Below are 18312 nucleotides of genomic sequence, written 5' to 3'. Positions count from 1 at the left end.
GCTGTATACAGTATCTCCTTACTGTGACATTGCTGTATACAGTATCTCCTTACTGTGACATTGCTGTTTGTATTATCCTTAATAATTTCTTTATTTATATAGTGCACGCAGATTATGCAGCGCTACACAGAGCTTGCCAAATCAGTCCCTGTCCGTCCTAGATTCAGCAGGCAGTTGGGCACATGTCCCGGGCTGCCCCTCATTGCCCTGCTTTGTGACGCCTCCTACTGGTCCTGTACACTAAACCTGCAGAGCAGCTAAAGCATCTGGGTCTGAAGTAGCCGAGTTACAGTCTGAGCCCAGAAGAAGAGGAGTGAAGACCGCTGCAGGGGAATGAGGGAAGGTAAGTAACAGTGTTTTTTTGTTTTATACCCACAAACAGGGGAGATGGGCCACAGAATGAGGAGGATGGAGGACAGGGAGCCACAGAATGAGGAGGATGGAGGACAGGGAGCCAAAGTAAAAGGAGGATGAAGGACAGGGGGCCACAGGAAGAGCAGGATGGAGGACAGGAGGCCACAGGAAGAGGGGGATGGAGGATACATGGCAACAGGAAGAGGAGGGTGGAGGATAGGAAGCCACAGGAAGAGCAGAATAGAGGAAAGGAGACCACAGAAATAGGAGCAGGGTGGAGAATAGGAAGTCACAGTAAAAGGAGGATGGAGGATATGTGGACACAAGAAGAGCAGGCTGGGGGACAGGAGGCCACCGGAAGAGCAGGATGGAAGACAGATGGCCACAGAAAAAGGAAGATGCCCCATTATCTGTGTTAGGTAGTCACATCTGTATTTCTGTATGTATATGATAATATCCGACTCAATATGGGCACGTACACTTCTCAGAAGAATAACAGAGGAACAGAACAACATAGAAATTACTATATAGCATTTACTATAATGGACACGGCAGAAGAGTGGATGGGTCCCCTTTAAATTAGGGATTAAGGAATTCAATCTTAGAAGGTTGAACTCCAAAATTGTCAGAACGCTTGTCCCGCTTGGATATAATTGTTTTTGAACAGAGAATATAATAGATAAATCACTATGTGTATGCAGACTCCTTTTAAACATGACTAATGTCTCAGAACAAGCATTAAAACCAGCGACGCGGTGTAATTTGGGAAGTTATAGATACACATGACATTATCCACGGACAAGCTATTTCCAAGAATATTAAAATCAGCTTTTCATGGATGTATCCGAAAAATATAATCCTCTGGCAAGATTTTGTACAGCATAAGCATGCCAACACCGCTGTGCGGGGAAATGATGGCGGAGTTATCGTAATTCATATGTATCTGGGGAATGGATTTTCGCATGACAGATTTTTTGATGATTTTTTTTGGCGTTGAGGCAGAAAAACCCGCAGCAGAAATCAGGAAACATTTTAAAGCTAATTATTGTTAGAAGCAGACATGGAGGATTAGACCAACTACACACTTTAGGTTTGGCTTTGAAGGTTGGGAGTTGAGGCTGAGATTATGTAGAGGTTAGGACCACAGGGTGATATTGGTCACAGTGGTTGGTTTGTTGCGTGGCAGGTAGCGTTTGCTCTTGACATCCTATTGCCGTCCAGTGGAGCGCGTTGTAGACCCTATAAAAATATGGGACCCGAGCGCTGGATGAGTGGAGTTTGCACAACATCAGATGGGTTTGATTTTTCCATTGAAGACCAGGAGGAGGGGCCCTGAGATTTCTAACAGAGATGAGCGAGCACTAAAATGCTCGGGAACTCGTTATTCGAGACGAACTTTTCCCGATGCTCGAGTGCTCGTCTCGAATAACGAGCCCCATTGAAGTCAATGGGAGACTCGAGCATTTTTCAAGGGGACCAAGGATCTGCACAAGGAAGCTTGGCCAAGCACCTGGGAACCTCAGAAAAGGATGGAAACACCACGGAAATGGACTGGAAACAGCAGGGGCAGCATGCATGGATGCCTCTGAGGCTGCTTAATTGCACCATTATGCCAAAAGTATGGGCAACAGCATGGCAATGACAGAGTGACCGAATGAGGCTAGATAGCATCTAAAACATTCAATAATTGACCCTGACACTATAGGGGGCTATGCAGAGGCAGCGGCAGCAGCGGCAGGCTAGAGAGTGGCATGGCAACATACCCTAAATGGACTCAGGCTTCAAACCAATGGGTGGCAGAGAGGAACCAAAGGAGGTGAGCAAGAAGCGCTCAAATAATATCGGTAAATGATAAAAGTTTGCCAGTATATTTTGTGGATTACACAGCAGGGTGGCGACAAAGTTAACAAGTTTGATGAGGAAGCCATGAAAACAACCCAAAATTCTGCCTGACACAGCTCGTTTGATAAGAGGACCATGTATGGAGGCAGTGAACTAGTAGTAGATTAAAGGTGCTGCAGTTAAAACTATGTTAGTTGGATCTTGAGATGGAGCTGGCGCTCCGCTGCCAGGCGAGCTTTCGCCAATCCAAGCCCCTGTCTCTAGGCTACTCCCCAAACAGCACTTCTAAGTGCGACATACCCCAAATGGACTCAGGCTTAAAACCAATGGGTGGCAGAGAGGAACCAAAGGAGGTGAGCAAGAAGCGCTCAAATAATATCGGTAAATGATAAAAGTTTGCCAGTATATTTTGTGGATTACACAGCAGGGTGGCGACAAAGTTAACAAGTTTGATGAGGAAGCCATGAAAACAACCCAAAATTCTGCCTGACACAGCTCGTTTGATAAGAGGACCATGTATGGAGGCAGTGAACTAGTAGTAGATTAAAGGTGCTGCAGTTAAAACTATGTTAGTTGGATCTTGAGATGGAGCTGGCGCTCCGCTGCCAGGCGAGCTTTCGCCAATCCAAGCCCCTGTCTCTAGGCTACTCCCCAAACAGCACTTCTAAGAACCTTTTGTATAAGATCAAGTGTAGTAGCGTTCTTATAAGTTTAGGATATGGCGGGTGAGGGAAATGTAAACAGATGCGCAAGAAGCGCTGAAATAATATTGGTAAATGATAAAAGTTTGCCAGTATATTTTGTGGATTACACAGCAGGGTGGCGACAAAGTTAACAAGTTTGATGTGGAAGCCATGAAAACAACCCAAAATTCTGCCTGACACAGCTCGTTTGATAAGGGGACCATGTATGGAGGCAGCTATATGGACTACCTTTGGAGGCAGCTATGGCGATGACGTGTGGAGGTACCGTGTTTCCCCGAAAGTAAGACAGTGTCTTACATTCTTTTTACCCTCAAAAGTCCCACTATGTCTTACTTTCGGGGTATGTCTTATATTGGAAAAAATTTCGATATCCCACACATCTCCCTTAGGGTTACAGCCCCATACAGTATCCCACACATCTCCCTTAGGGTTACAGCCCCATACAGTATCCCACACATTTCCCTTAGGGTTACAGCCCCATACAGTATCCCACACAGTCTCCCATAGGGTTACAGCCCCATACAGTATCCCACACAGTCTCCCATAGGGTTACAGCCCCATACAGTATCCCACACAGTCTCCCATAGGGTTACAGCCCCATACAGTATCCCACACAGTCTCCCATAGGGTTACAGCCCCATACAGTATCCCACACAGTCTCCCATAGGGTTACAGCCCCATACAGTATCCCACACACTGTCTCCCATAGGGTTACAGTACCTGGTACCGTAATGGCGATGGGATCAATTCCTCTGTAGTGCTGGGTAGAGGTGTGGCTTCTTCTTCCTCGTGAAGGAGCCGCTGGTCCAATCAGAGGCTGCACATGAGGGCACGGAGGCTGCGTGTTTCTGTATGCCCCGGTCCCGCGATCTCCAGCTTCCGCCGGCATCAAGCTCCCGCCCACCCTTTGGCCGGCTCCAACCTGACCCCCACATACAGTACCTCCGCTTTCCACCTCTCCGCTCCCCGAAGCTGCATCGTACTCCCGCCCCTGCCGGCCGACTTCTGACTGCCGCCAGCAGCCACCAATCCCCCCTCCGCTCCCGGCTCCCCCTGCTGTCCATGATCCTGAAGCAGGTACCATATAATTTGCCTCCGGTACGTCTAACTTTCGGGGCACGTCTTACATTAGACGTCCCCCCTTACACCCCTGCTACGTCCTACTTTCGGGGGTGTCTTACAATCGGGGAAACACGGTAGCAATGGAGGCAACGTGTGAAGGCAGCTAAAAAGACGACGTGTGGAGGCTGCTATGGAGACAATTTAATTTGGATAGTGCCTATATGTGGCAGTCCAAAAAAGTTTTCAAACCAGAGGAGCAGGTAGCTAGTCCTCCAGAAAAATTACATAGATTGAGTGCCTGTATGTGGCAGTCCAAAAAAGTTTTCAAACCAGAGGAGCAGGTAGCTGGTCCTCCAGAAAAATTACATAGATTGAGTGCCTATATGTGGCAGTCCAAAAATGTTTTCAAACCAGAGGAGCAGGTAGCTGGTCCTCCAAAAAGATTAAATAAATTGAGTGCCTGTATGTGGCAGTCCAAAAAAGTTTTCAAACCAGAGGAGCAGGTAGCTGGTCCTCCAGAAAAATTACATAGATTGAGTGCCTGTATGTGGCAGTCCAAAAAAGTTTTCAAACCAGAGGAGCAGGTAGCTGGTCCTCCAAAAAGATTAAATAAATTGAGTGCCTGTATGTGGCAGTCCAAAAAAGTTTTCAAACCAGAGGAGCAGGTAGCTGGTCCTCCAGAAAAATTACATAGATTAAGTGCCTGTATGTGGCAGTCCAAAAAAGTTTTCAAACCAGAGGAGCAGGTAGCTGGTCCTCCAAAAAGATTAAATAAATTGAGTGCCTGTATGTGGCAGTCCAAAAAAGTTTTCAAACCAGAGGAGCAGGTAGCTGGTCCTCCAGAAAAATTACATAGATTGAGTGCCTGTATGTGGCACTCCCAAAAATTGTTTAAAACAGAGGACAGGGTAGTTGGCCCTCCAGAAAAATTAAATACATAGAGTACTATAGCCAGAGCCAGTTGGCCCTGGCAAAAAAATAGCCAGTTTCCTCTGCTTTAGTGTACAAAGAGGAGGAGAAGGAGGACAATGAGGAGGAGGAGTGCATACATTATTCAGGTTCAGCTTCTTTCACCTGGTGGAGAATGGAAATGCGGAGAAATCCAGGCTTTATTCATCTTGATAAGCGTCAGCCTGTCAGCGCTGTCAGTTGAAAACCCGCTCGGACAACACGCAGCGTGTTGTCGAAAACCCGCTCGGACAACACGCTAGCGGCAGGGCAGGCAAGAACCTCCAAGGCGTACAGCGCCAGTTCGTGCCACATGTCCAGCTTTGAAACCCAGTAGTTGTAGGGAGCTGTGTGATCATTTAGGACGATGGTATGGTCAGCTACATACTCCCTCACCATCTTTCTGTAAAGATCAGCCCTACTCTGCCGAGACTGGGGACAGGTGACAGTGTCTTGCTGGGGTGACATAAAACTGGCAAAGACCTTGTAAAGCGTACCCCTGCCAGTGCTGGACAAGCTGCCTGGTCGACTACTCTCCCTCGCTACTTGTCCCGCAGAAGTACGCCCTCTGCCGCTAGCGCTGTCAGAAGGGAAATACTGTTTCAGCTTGTGCACCAGGGCCTGCTGGTATTCATGCATTCTCACACTCCTTTCCTCTCCAGGGATGAGAGTGGAAAGATTTTGCTTGTACCGTGGGTCCAGGAGAGTGAATACCCAGTAATCGGTGCTGGAATAAATTCTTTGAACGCGAGGGTCACGGGATAGGCAGCTTAGCATGAAATCTGCCATATGCGCCAGAGTCCCAACGCGCAAGAATTCACTCCCCTCACTGGCCTGACTGCCCATTTCCTCCTCCTCCAACTCCTCCAACTCCCCTTCTTCTGCCCATACACGCTGAACAGTGAAGGACTGAACAATGGTCCCCTCTTCTGTCTCGCCAACATTCTTCTCCTCTTCCTCCTCATCCTCCTCCACCTCCTCCGATATGCGCTGAGAAACAGACCTAAGGGTGCTTTGGCTATCAACAAGGGAATCTTCTTCCCCCGTCTCTTGTGACGAGCGCAAAGCTTCCGACTTCATGCTGACCAGAGAGTTTTTCAACAGGCCAAGCAGCGGGATGGTGAGGCTGATGATGGCGGCATCACTACTGACCATCTGTGTTGACTCCTCAAAGTTACTCAGCACCTGACAGATATCAGACATCCATGTCCACTCCTCATTGTAGACTTGAGGAAGCTGACTGACCTGACTACCAGTTCTGGTGGAAGTTGACATCTGGCAGTCTACAATCGCTCTGCGCTGCTGGTAAACTCTGGATAACATGGTTAGTGTTGAATTCCACCTCGTGGGCATGTCGCACAACAGTCGGTGAGCGGGCAGTTGGAGGCGGCGCTGCGCTGCCCTGAGAGTGGCAGCATCTGTGCTGGACTTCCTGAAATGTGCACAGATGCGGCGCACCTTCGTGTGCAAATCAGACAGATTGGGGTATGTCTTGAGGAAACGCTGAACTATGAGATTTAACACATGGGCCAGGCATGAACCTCCAGACTTCTGAAAATCTAGCCCTCGCCACGGGAGCTTGACTACGGGCAACATTTGGCGCTGATGCACCAGCTCTGGCCCTGCCTCTCCGTCTGGCCCCACCACTGCCTCTTCCAACCTGTTCTGCTATAGGACTCGCCTCCGTCTCAGAAGCACTGTGTTCACCCGGCCTATCAACCCAGCTTGGGTCTGTCACCTCATCATCCTTCGATCCCTCAGTCTGCTCCCCCCTCGGACTTCCTGCCCTGACAACAACTTCACCACTGTCTGACAACCGTGTCTCCTCATCGTCCAACACCTCTTTACACACTTCTTCCACTACGTGAATAATGTCATCATCACCCACAGACTGCGACTGGTGGAAAACCTGGGCATCGGAAAATAGCTCAGCAGCAGCAGGACAAGTGGTTTGTGACTGTGGGAAGGGTCCAGAAAACAGTTCCTCAGAGTATGCCGGTTTAAATGCCAAATTTTGGTGGGAGGGGGCAGACTGGGGGGAAGGAGGCTGAGGTGGAGGAGCTGGAGGAGTGCCGATTTCGGTGACATGGGTGGACTGCGTGGAAAACTGACTGGTGGACAAATGGCTAGAAGCATTGTCCGCAATCCACGACATCACCTCTTCGCACTGTTCTGGCCTCAACAGTGCTCTACCACGAGTCCCAGTAACTTGAGACATGATGAACCTAGGGAGTGTACCTCTGCGGCGTTCCCCTGCTCCCCCATCAGCAGGTGGTGTCTCACCCCGCCCAGGACCACGGCCTCTGACCCCTGCAGTAGTTGGACGCCCACGTCCACGTCCTCGTCCTCTACCCCTAGCCCTCGGGTTAAACATTTTCCAAATTAAAGTGTAAACTTGAAAAAAAAAAAATGTTGTGTTTATTTTTTTTTAGTTTTATATTTTTTTTAACAAAACGATGCTATCCTATTGCTATGGCTAGTTTCTAACCTACACTGACAGCACACAACTGGATTTTGTGCTTTGCAAGATGAGTTTGAGCTATAAAATGAAATAAAGGTAAAAAAAAAAAAAAAAATCAGCAGACTCTGCTTAATTCTAATCAAACCCCTAATAAATTGTCCCACTTTGGTGTTTGAGGTGGATATGCGTGTCACTAAGAGCTAAACACAACGGTAGCAAGTCCCCCTGCAAATTCCTCACAATATGGTACTAGCTGCACTACTAGTGCCAGCAAGCCCAGCCACAAGCAAATAATAAAAAAAAAGTATAATGTTATTGTAGCCCTAAGAAGGGCTGTTGGGTTCTTGTAGAATCACTCCTGCCTAACACTATTCTAATAGAACACCCTAACGCTTTCCCTGACCAGCAGCAGCTCTCTCCCTAGCGGCATCCAGACACAGAATGATCCGAGCAGCGCAGGCAGGGGCTAGTCTATTCCAGGGTCACCTGATCTGGCCAGCCAACCACTGCTATCGACGTGTAAGGGTACCACGTCATGCTGGGTGGAGTGCAGAGTCTCCTGGCTTGTGATTGGCTCTGTTTCTGGCCGCCAAAAAGCAAAACGGCGGGAGATGCCATTTTCTCGAGCGGGCGAAGTATTCGTCCGAGCAACGAGCAGTTTCGAGTAGGCTAATGCTCGAACGAGCATCAAGCTCGGACGAGTATGTTCGCTCATCTCTAATTTCTAACCCTAAACCAATATTTTCTAGAAAGTTTTTTCTATTCAGGGACCTAACCGAGGGCTCTCTACAAATATATTGGACAGACAACACGATTGATTCGGACAAACTGCGGAATTTAAAAATCAAATTGTGTCGCAAAATCAGCACTCACATACACCGAGAAGAAGAAGGTGAACTCCGGCGGACCTCAGCAGGGGAAGCGACACATGATGGAAATTGGACGCACGATCTTAGTGAATCGCGGCAGCTCCGAATCCTCGTCGGTCATTCCGGATCAGCGGCGTCAATGGGACAGTTAAGTAAATGTGCCCCATAGTGTGAGATACTTTAGGGGGCAACATCCCCCCCCATTATGTTTCTGCTCCTGATGACAAATGTTGCGCATTATTGTATTGTTCATTCATATTACAAAATATTTTTTTAATAAATGCTATAGAGCCGAGAAAGTATGGGAACCATCCCCACCAAAAACAGTCCTGGGAGACGGTTGTGGAAGATACGTGTGTAGTCCCTCTATTTTGCGGAGGCAAGCTGTTCTAGCTCCATACCACATAGGCTACACAAAAATATGAAATTCAGCTAAAAAAAGAGGTTATGGTTATCACTTCAGGGTAACTTTGGACAGAACAGACACTTTGTGGCCATGATTGCATTTTTTACTTTGCAATTCTTCTACTTCTACCGTGAATGCGGGCACTGTACCCACACTGAACCCCCAAAAGACTTCTAAATAGAGCCCCACTTCATGTTTTAAAATATACATGTTACACTCACATATACACACACATGTATATACCTATATACATAAAAATACAGTTCTTCACTACTACACACACATTTATACACTCTTATATGACACTCTGCACTGCTGCTCCATCCATCCATCCATCCATCCATCCATGTGCCTGCATCCTGTGCCGAGTGGCAGCCTGAGGACAGGGAGGGCTCTGCCTCTCAGGGGAGGGGATGGGGGAGGTGCCGGCCCTGCAGCAGACAGCCCGGGAGCTGGAGAGGAGGAGGACGCTGCACCCTGCCCCCTGGCTTCTCTGTATCCTGAGCAGGACGGAGGCGGGACTCGGGGGCGGGACAAGACGGAACAATCCGTGACAGCGCAGAAATAACCGGGACTTTCACTTAACGGCCCGTGCAGGCGGGACAAGGGTTAAAAAACGTGACTGTCCCGCCCAAAACGGGACGGTTGGGAGGTATGCTTACACACATATAGAACATATACACATCACATATACACACAAATACAGTGCCATATACAGATGCACAGCGCATATACACATACAGTATATACACACCATATACCATTTAAATATACAGTGTGTACACAACACACATACAGCATATATACATCACATATATGTTATATACACATGGCTGGCGCCAGCACCCGGCTTATCTGGGCAAGTGCCTGGGCCCCAGAGGTCCCAGAGGGGCCCACGGCACACACTGGCAAGATAGGAAAACTCAATTACATCGGTATACATCGCCGATGTAATTGAGAGAAGAGCCGCAACCACAGTGTGGTGCGGGTAAAAGGGGGGCGGTGCCACAAGCAGGCACTCACAGAACATAATAGCATCGGCGCGTCTGATGTATTTCTGTTGCAGAGGGTCTATTACTGTGCAGGACGCGTGCACCTGGAAGGTAAGTTAGCATTTAATTAATGGAGCCTGTCTGGGGGGGTATTTTTATTAATGGAGCCTGGCTGGGGGGCTATATTTGTTAATGGAGCCTGGCTGGAGGGCTATTTTTATTAATGGAGTCTGGCGGGGGGTTACATTTATTAATGGAGCCTGTCTGGGGGGGTATATTTATTAATGGAGTCTGGCTGGGGGGTATATTTATTAATGGAGCCTGTCTGGGGGGGTATATTTATTAATGGAGCCTGGCTGGGGGGGCTATATTTATTAATGGAGCCTGGCTGGGGGGTATATTTATTAATGGAGCCTGGCTGGGGGGCTATATTTATTAATGGAGCCTGGCTGGGGGGGCTATATTTATTAATGGAGCCTGGCTGGGGGGTATATTTATTAATGGAGCCTGGCTGGGGGGCTATATTTATTAATGGAGCCTGGCTGGGGGGCTATATTTATTAATGGAGCCTGGCTGGGGGGCTATATTTATTAATGGAGCCTGGCTGGGGGGCTATATTTATTAATGGAGCCTGGCTGGGGGGCTATATTTGTTAATGGAGTCTGGCTGGGGGGCTATATTTATTAATGGAGCCTGGCTGGGGGGCTATATTTGTTAATGAAGCCTGGCTGGGGGGCTATATTTATTAATGGAGCCTGGCTGGGGGGCTATATTTATTAATGGAGCCTGTCTGGGGGGCTATATTTATTAATGGAGCCTGGCTGGGGGGCTATATTTATTAATGGAGTCTGGCTGGGGGGCTATATTTGTTAATGGAGCCTGGCTGGGGGGGCTATATTTATTAATGGAGCCTGGCTGGGGGGCTATATTTATTAATGGAGCCTGTCTGGGGGGCTATATTTATTAATGGAGCCTGGCTGGGGGGTATTTTTTATTTAATGGAGCCTGGCTGGGGGGCTATATTTGTTAATGGAGCCTGGCTGGAGGGCTATTTTTATTAATGGAGTCTGGCTGGGGGCTATATTTATTAATGGAGCCTGGCTGGGGGGTATTTTTATTAATGGAGTCTGGCTGGGGGGCTATATTTATTAATGGAGCCTGTCTGGGGGGGTATATTTATTAATGGAGTCTGGCTGGGGGGCTATATTTATTAATGTAGCCTGTCTGGGGGGCTATATTTATTAATTGTGCCTGGCTGGAGGGCTATATTTATTAATGGAGCCTGGCTGGGGGGCTATATTTGTTAATGGAGCCTGGCTGGGGGGCTATATTTATTAATGGAGCCTGGCTGGGGGGCTATATTTATTAATGGAGCCTGGCTGGGGGGCTATTTTTATTAATGGAGTCTGGCGGGGGGTTATATTTATTAATGGAGCCTGTCTGGGGGGGTATATTTATTAATGGAGTCTGGCTGGGGGGTATATTTATTAATGGAGCCTGTCTGGGGGGGTATATTTATTAATGGAGCCTGGCTGGGGGGGGCTATATTTATTAATGGAGCCTGGCTGGGGGGTATATTTATTAATGGAGCCTGGCTGGGGGACTATATTTATTAATGGAGCCTGGCTGGGGGGCTATATTTATTAATGGAGCCTGGCTGGGGGGCTATATTTATTAATGGAGCCTGGCTGGGGGGCTATATTTATTAATGGAGCCTGGCTGGGGGGCTATATTTGTTAATGGATTCTGGCTGGGGGGCTATATTTATTAATGGAGCCTGGCTGGGAGGCTATATTTGTTAATGAAGCCTGGCTGGGGGGCTATATTTATTAATGGAGCCTGGCTGGGGGGCTATATTTATTAATGGAGCCTGGCTGGGGGGCTATATTTGTTAATGGAGCCTGGCTGGGGGGCTATATTTATTAATGGAGCCTGGCTGGGGGGCTATATTTATTAATGGAGCCTGGCTGGAGGGCTATTTTTATTAATGGAGTCTGGCTGGGGGCTATATTTATTAATGGAGCCTGGCTGGGGGGTATTTTTATTAATGGAGTCTGGCTGGGGGGCTATATTTATTAATGGAGCCTGTCTGGGGGGCTATATTTATTAATGGAGTCTGGCTGGGGGGCTATATTTATTAATGTAGCCTGTCTGGGGGGCTATATTTATTAATGGAGCCTGGCTGGGGGGCTATATTTATTAATGGAGCCTGGCTGGGGGGCTATATTTATTAATGGAGCCTGGCTGGGGGGCTATATTTATTAATGGAGCCTGGCTGGGGGGCTATATTTGTTAATGGAGCCTGGCTGGGGGGCTATATTTATTAATGGAGCCTGGCTGGGGGGCTATATTTATTAATGGAGCCTGGCTGGGGGGCTATATTTATTAATGGAGCCTGGCTGGGGGGTATTTTTATTAATGGAGCCTGGCTGGGGGGGTATATTTGTTAATGGAGCCTGGCTGGAGGGCTATTTTTATTAATGGAGTCTGGCGGGGGGTTATATTTATTAATGGAGCCTGGCTGGGGGGCTATATTTTTTAATGGAGCCTGGCTGGGGGGCTATATTTATTAATGGAGCCTGGCTGGGGGGGGGGGGTATATTTATTAATGGAGCCTGGCTGGGGGGGGGTATATTAATTAATGGACCTGGACTGGGGGGTTGTAAATTACTTCAAGGAGCCTAGGGGATGTATATTAATGAAGCCTGGGGGGTGTATATTAATGGAGCCTGGGGGATATATATTAATGGAGCCTGGGGGATGTATATTAATGGAGCCTGGGTATCTTACGGTTTTGCGTTTTTAATGCCACCACTGCTAAGGGGCCCAGTGAGGCACTGTCGCCCAGGGGCCTACTGAAACCTGGAGCCGGCCCTGTATGTACATATTATACTGTACAATGGGCAACCCTGAAACCGTGGGCCCCATAGCAGCTGCTACCACTGTAGTTATGTCCCTGTGCTTTGTCTTTTGGAGCATCTCTCTGCGCATGCGCAGTAGCTTATGTTCCACTATGGGCAACGAACGTGCCTGCTGCTGGGGAGATCTGTGCATGCACAGTAGCTCCCTTTCCTCTGCTGGTCGCGCATGTTCCGCAGGGGAGATTTGCAAATAAGAAGAGCTCTCTATTGCCCTTCTTTTGCCTTATAATTACAGTACAAAGATATTCAGTATTTTTAGATTTCTTACCATTGTGGCGCCGAGAAGTAAGAGCTCTCCTTCTAGAGACTTTGCCAGTTAAGGTTGCCGACAATAGCTACAAGTCTTCACAAGCGGCATTAATTGGCAAAGTCTTCATAAGGAGAGCTCTTACTTCATGACACTAGTTACAAGCCTCCCACCACTCCCTACACTGTGCTGAGGAGCTGCAAAGACATGGAAGCAGCTCTCTATAGAGTTGGGAATCTGTTCCTTCTGGAAAATATATATTTGCTCGACTTTGGGGGGGATTTTTTTTACAGTTAAACAGGTGAGATTTTACATAAGAGAGCAAATTCTAGAAAGGACATTTCGTAACCGACCAGAGGGGGCTAGACATTACGTAGGGGGAAATCTGGTGACAGGTTCCCTTTAATACAAATATTACTGCAAAAAAACACACAGGTAAATGTTGTATTAAATTCTCTCAAAAATATAGAAAAAAAAATGTCCAGTGGGCAATTTTTGAAACAATCTAAAATATCCCCGCTCTGGTTTTACTGTCTAGATATGATGCTATATGCAGTCACTGGGGACTGCTGGTCTTTATGGAAAATATTCTTAACTACTCTGTAAACAAGCCCCGCTGACAACTGAGAGTGCTCATCACTAACTTGTCATTTTCCATACACTTAGAGGTGGATGAAAGAATTACTGCTGTATTTCACTCCACTAATGGAAGATAATGCGTTCTATAATTGTGTGTTTTCCCTTTTGCTTCCCTATAGTTATGCGTGAATTCCCAGAGCTAGCCAGCCCCACCATTCATCTCCATCCTGCCACTAGATCTTTTCATCTTCTTGTTCAAACCAGCTTATAATATAGGAATAAGATTTTGTTTCCCTGTAAGAAACACTTAAATGCACCAGTAAAGAAACACCAACAACAATATCACAACAATACAGGATAGATGCTACACACTTTTTTTGGAACTGTTTTATTAGTGGAGAAACTTTTTTTAAATCTTGATGGTTCGCTAAGTGAAGGGTTCAAAAAAAGTTTAGCATTGCCCGTCCCATGCATCACCATTGTTCAGCTCTAATCCTTTGTGGATGGAACGTATTTAATGTCGCAACAGCGCCACCACTGGAAAAATGCAGTATTACATTGGGGCACATTTACTTACAGGGTCTCTAGAGTTCACAGAAAGTCGGATTGACTGAGGGAACGACCCCTAATTTGGGTCGCATGGAGGTCAGCGCAGCTGCGGCAAAAAAAAGGGTCACGTTTGACACAATCCTAGCGCAGACACTTGTTACATACCTGTGCAAGCCGTTTAACCCGATAACGGTGCACAGTCCGACAAAAGTGCAAACACGACCCTTAGTAAATGAGCCCCAATTTGTCACCCTGATTACTGTTGAGAAGTGATTTCCTACTTAAAGTAATTATAAAAGTAATAGTTAAAATAATTATTCATAAGGAAGAACCACATGGATTATTTTAAATATGGGTATAATAACCCTCTGAGATCTGTGTAATCATACCTTTATACACTCACTGGCCACTTTATTAGGTACACCTGTCCAACTGCTCGTTAACACTTAATTTCTAATCAGCCAATCACATGGCGGCAACTCAGTGCATTTAGGCATGTAGACATGGTCAAGACAATCTCCTGCAGTTCAAACCGAGCATCAGTATGGGGAAGAAAGGTGATTTGAGTGCCTTTGAACGTGGCATGGTAAACCATCTCTAGGGTTTACAGAGAATGGTCCGAAAAAGAAAAAACATCCAGTGAGCGGCAGTTCTGTGGGCGGAAATGCCTTGTTGATGCCAGAGGTCAGAGGAGAATGGGCAGACTGGTTTGAGCTGATAGAAAGGTAACAGTGACTCAAATCGCCACCCGTTACAACCAAGGTAGGCAGAAGAGCATCTCTGAACACACAGTACGTCAAACTTTGAGGCAGATGGGCTACAGCAGCAGAAGACCACATCGGTTGCCACTCCTTTCAGCTAAGAACAGGAAACTGAGGCTACAATTTGCACAAGCTCATCGAAATTGGACAGTAGAAGATTGGAAAAACGTTGCCTGGTGTGATGAGTCTCGATTTCTGCTGCGACATTCGGATGGTAGGGTCAGAATTTGGCGTCAACAACACGAAAGCATGGATCCATCCTGCCTTGTATCAACGGTTCAGGCTGGTGGTGGTGGTGTCATGGTGTGGGGAATATTTTCTTGGCACTCTTTGGGCCCCTTGGTACCAATTGAGCATCGTTGCAATGCCACAGCCTACCTGAGTATTGTTGCTGACCATGTCCATCCCTTTATGACCACAATGTACCCAACACCTGATGGCTACTTTCAGCAGGATAATGCGCCATGTCATAAAGCTGGAATCATCTCAGACTGGTTTCTTGAACATGACAATGAGGTCACTGTACTCAAATGGCCTCCACAGTCACCAGATCTCAATCCAATAGAGCATCTTTGGGATGTGGTGGAACGGGAGATTCGCATCATGGATGTGCAGCCGACAAATCTGCGGCAACTGTGTGATGCCATCATGTCAATATGGACCAAAATCTCTGAGGAATGCTTCCGGCACCTTGTTGAATCTATGTCACGAAGAATTGAGGCAGTTCTGAAGGCAAAAGGGGGTCCAACCCATTACTAGCATGGTGTACCTAATAAAGTGGCCGGTGAGTGTATGTGCTGTTAGTAGCAATAGGAGAGTAAAAAATACATTTATATTCTGGGATTGTAGCTGGACTTGGAGCACTCATGTGTGAGATCTCACAGCACAGCTTTGAATTAGAGCAGTACCAAACTTTTAGTTTAAAGGACACCTACCTCCAGATTATCAGTGGTAGACTGTCCTAATTTTTATGAATGCTTGTTACCTCTAGGGGATGATGGAAAAAGTTCCAGCTAAATCTAGGGCTCCAGTAAATATCCAGAAAATATTGTTATAAAAATATGTAGGCACCTCCGCTCCATGATTATGCACGCCCCCGGGGTGCTTATTATTCACTCCTCCGTCTCCTTGCTCAAGGGACAAGTTCTCATGCATGCGCGAGATTTCCCCCAGTTGTCTGAGGGGCTCTGGTAGCACCCTCCGAAGCATTTCTCCCTATATTGCAAAAATATGAAGGAATTGATGTTCTAAAGATCTATATAAAGTTTGCCTGACATGACTACAGGCGGTCCCCTACTTAAGAACACTCAACTTACAGACGACCCCTAGTTACAAACGGACCTCTGGATATTGGTAATTTATTGTGCTTTAGTCCTAGGCTACAATGATCACCTGTAACAGTTATCACAGGTGTCTGTAATGAAGCTTTAGTGTTAATATTGATTCTTATGACAACCCAACATTTTTAAAATCCAATTGTCACAGACACCAAAAAAGTTCTGTCTGGGATTACAATGATAAAATATACAGTTCCGACTTACATACAAATTCAACTTAAGAACAAACCTACAGACCCTATCTTGTATGTAACCCGGGTACTGCCTGTATTCTCAATTTTACAAGGCAGTGTTTGGGGTCTACGGAGGAATCCGAAATTCCACAACAGATTTCTTTAATGACATACACAGTTAGTATTGAACTTCTTTACAGCGCCTCCACAGGAATACAGTAGCATTACATTGTTTCTATTAAAATCAATGGCTTTCTGATGTAAACCTCAAGTGTCACAGATCCTTCAGAGAGAAAAGTTTCTTTGATTTGATTTCTACCATAGAGAAACTAAATATTAGGCTACATGCACACACGTATTATCGCCTGGCTGTAGCTGGGAAGAGCACATGGCAGTGCGCTAAAGTGGAGGAGGGGTGAGCGCTGCTGTGACCCAGGGATGTCTTGGGGACTCCAGCAAAATATGTTCTAGGATGTTGTTATATTTTATAAATGATTGTAAAAAGTTCTAATGAACCACCACCCACCTCTCCTTTTCTTTAATCAGGGATTAGAGAATAAGATTATTATATTAAATGATATGGGCAGCTTGTGTTTCCTATCTCTGCAGCGCCTCCACAGGTAAAAATAAGTATTACAGTTTGTCGAAAGACTCAATAAGCCAATTATTTAATGAATAAACATTTTCTCCAGAGAGGGGGCGCTCTTAGATGTGGTTCTCTGCTCTGGATAATTATTAGGGACCCTGTTGTAAATTGACTCAGAATTCTCTATTGTTATAATTAAAAAGTGGAATTGTAACCAATTCTACCAAAATGTAGGCATTTGCACTACATTTATGAGCACAGAGGTGGATAACACATGAACCCTTAATAACTTTACGTCAAGGTAAAAACAGCAATTTTCTCACCATAAAACTATGTCTGAAGTGAGGGGGAGGGGTCGTATTGATATTTTATGCTTTTGCCTATAATCACAATGTTTTCAGAATTGTTAGAAGCTTTCAGACCGTCCAGGTATTTTATGTACCTATATACAGGCCTTATACAACAAAGTACACAAAATAAATGTATAAATACCATAATATGGAAAACACAAAATTTTTTATTGAACAAAATAATAATACACATATGATCACTGCAATAAAAACAACCCATAAAATCAATCCCTGGTGGACTAAAGGTACACCGCCATTCCTGTACAATCACATTGTAAACCACAGTCAGTCAATTCATTACAGGTGTAAACATAAGGTTTCAATGTAACACACAAGTCAATCGATATAATATATTACAAGTGTAAACAAGAGGTTTATAATGTAAACCTAATCTAAATAACATGGAACCTGGTAGGAGGTCATATAAACCAAACAAGACAAAATAAAGTGCATCGTGCAAAATAGCTATATATACCAACCAGGCTGCATATTGAACAGGAGATGTGGCGCTGTACCAGACAACCCCGACGCACGTTTCGCCGTCGCTTCCTCAGGGGGTAATGATGTTAGGTAGGCATGTACACTTATTTAAGCTCACAATAGTATTGGAAGACCAATCAGGAGACACGATGACATCACATATGGGCCGGCACACATGGGCAATCATCCAATCATATATCGCAAACACATACACTCACTTCAAATAGCCATAATTAGTCTCAAAACAGAAAGGGCAAACCTTATGTATAGTTTATCGGCGCCTCCTATGCAGTCTGTAAGCGCTAATAGTCATAACATATAGTAAATCGCAATCCAGTGCAGTCGCGCGAGACTATGACCAGTCGTGCAACACAATTTATGATGCGCCAAAAAAGTGTCGCACTGTAATACGCTCATGCGCAATAGGCAGAGGCACAAAAAGTGTCTCAGACAGAGAGCCCTCTACAGGAGACAAAAGGCTAGTGCAACAGCAGTGACAAAGAAGTGATAAAGTAAGTGAAGAGGGAGTGAAGTGCACTGTGAAAAGTGCAATGTGATGAGAAAGTGGAAAAGAAGTGAGAACAATATGTGATGTGAAAAAGAGGTCAATACAATACCTTAGCGACTTGTAGATAACTACCCAATGTAGCAACCACAAGATTATGGGTTATAGGGCATACCTGTGAATAAA

At 46.0% G+C, this 18312-nt stretch overlaps 1 protein-coding gene across 1 annotated transcript in view; it reads right to left on the bottom strand.

The window, feature by feature from the left end:
• Positions 1-18312, bottom strand: part of HRH1 (histamine receptor H1) — a 139345-nt gene that overhangs the window by 43472 nt on the left and 77561 nt on the right. The gene's annotated exons all lie outside the window — the stretch shown is intronic.

The sequence above is a fragment of the Engystomops pustulosus genome, chromosome 10, assembly GCF_040894005.1.
Source record: "Engystomops pustulosus chromosome 10, aEngPut4.maternal, whole genome shotgun sequence".
NCBI classification, from domain to species: domain Eukaryota; kingdom Metazoa; phylum Chordata; class Amphibia; order Anura; family Leptodactylidae; genus Engystomops; species Engystomops pustulosus.
This window is presented reverse-complemented; position numbering and strand designations above follow the sequence as displayed.